This window comes from Helobdella robusta (assembly GCF_000326865.2).
Source record: "Helobdella robusta unplaced genomic scaffold HELROscaffold_31, whole genome shotgun sequence".
Classification (NCBI taxonomy): domain Eukaryota; kingdom Metazoa; phylum Annelida; class Clitellata; order Rhynchobdellida; family Glossiphoniidae; genus Helobdella; species Helobdella robusta.
The window spans coordinates 262,757-264,595 of NW_008704544.1; the positions used below are offsets into that span (position 1 = coordinate 262,757).

General features: G+C 29.7%; 1 protein-coding gene across 1 annotated transcript in view; it reads left to right on the forward strand.

The window, feature by feature from the left end:
• The window catches only part of HELRODRAFT_174795 (hypothetical protein), a gene marked incomplete at both ends in the record, with an annotated part of 19,321 nt that overhangs the window by 2,570 nt on the left and 14,912 nt on the right, over positions 1-1,839 (forward strand). The gene's annotated exons all lie outside the window — the stretch shown is intronic.

A 1,839-nucleotide genomic window follows, 5' to 3' on the forward strand; every position in this document is an offset into this window, starting at 1 on the left:
CAACAACAACAACAAAGATGACGTCATTGATGGCGTCAGTAACACCGAAAACATCAACATCAATAACAACAACAACAATAACAATAATACTAGCAACAAAGGCCAAATTTATTTGAAATATTTCAAACTTTAATAACAGTGAAAGTCATTATTAAATTTTGCTCGGATCAAATTTAACCGTGTGTGTGTGTGTTTCGGTGAATATATGTATGTATGAATGAATGTATGTATATATATGTATGTATGTATATATATATGTATGTATGTATGTATGTATGTGTGTGTGTGTGTGTGTGTGTGTGTGTGTATGTGTGTGTGTATGTATGTATGTATGTATGTTAAAACCAAAACATGATGTATGTATGTATGTATGTATGTATGTGTGTGTGTGTGTGTGTGTATGTATGTATGTATGTATGTATGTATGTATGTATGTATGTATGTATGTATGTATGTATGTATGTATGTATGTATGTATGTATGTATGTATGTATGTATACGTGTAAACAAACCATTGTTTTTAATTTATCCCATGCAAATTTTGAAATAAATTTTCTGGTCACATGTTGGCCATTTGTTTTTGTTGACAAAAAAAATAATAAAAATAATAATATTTTTGTTGTTGATGAGGTTGTTGATTGTGAGGATGATTTATTATACTTAATGCTCTTTGTCTACATTACTGATTTTGACGTTGTGGTTGATGCTGAAGTTTTCTTTACTACTACTACTACTACTACTACTTATACTACTACTACGACTACTACTACTATCTCTATCGCTACTTCTACTACTACTATTACTGATAGTAATAATATTATTAATATTATTTTGATTTTGTTGTTGTTGTTGTTGATGCCTTACAAAATGTTCAGCAAATTCGTTAAATTGTTCTAAATTAATTTATGCTTCTTGGCCATTTTTTGTTGTTACGTTTTTGTTATTGTTATTATTCTTATTACAATTTTTCTTCCTCTTCTTCTTCTTCCTTTTCTTCTTTTTCTTCTTCTTCTTCATTCTCTTCTTCTTCGTCTTCTTCTTCTTCTTTTTCTAATTTTTCTTTTTCTTCCTCCTCTTCTTCTTCTTCTCCTTATTATTATTACCTTATTATTATTGTTTTATTTTTATTTTCGCTGTTGAAGTAGTTGCTATAGCTATCTAGAACAGCATCTACAATTACAAAAATTGTTATATTTTGTGCACCTACGATATTATTTGGTCTGTATTGTTGTTGTTGTTGTTTCGGTTGTTGTTTCGGTTGTTGTTGTTGTTGTTGTCGATGAAGTGCAAATGTAGATGTTTATGCTGACAGATTCTTCTCGTTAGGGCTTACATTGTTGTTTATGTTAATGTTATTATTATTATTGTTATTGTTGTTATTATTATTATCATCGTCATCGTCGTAGTTGTTGTTAATATTATTTTGTTTTTTTTTGATGATTTTTTACCTAATGTCACATTTGCAGCAAATGAAAATTGATGAATAAGGATGGAGAGAAAGAGAGAGAGAGAGAGAGAGAGAGAGGAGGGGGAAAGTAAGAAAAAGAGTAAAAAAGGAAGAGAAAGAAAAAGATTGAGTGAAAAAATCAGCGTACGACAGCAAGACAAAGTGAAAAAAAGAAACGAAAGAAAGAAAATGAAAAAGAAGAAATGAGAAAGAGAAAAAAATGAAACAGTAGGAGAGAAAAAAGACTAAGAGAAAGAGAGAGAGAGAGAGAAAGAGAGAATGAGAGAGAGGGTTTGTGTTTGTATGCGATTGTTCATATGCGTGTCTATATATCTGTTAATAATTTGTTCTATGCTAAGAAGAATGGACTTGAGTTTTATTGTGTGTATCAC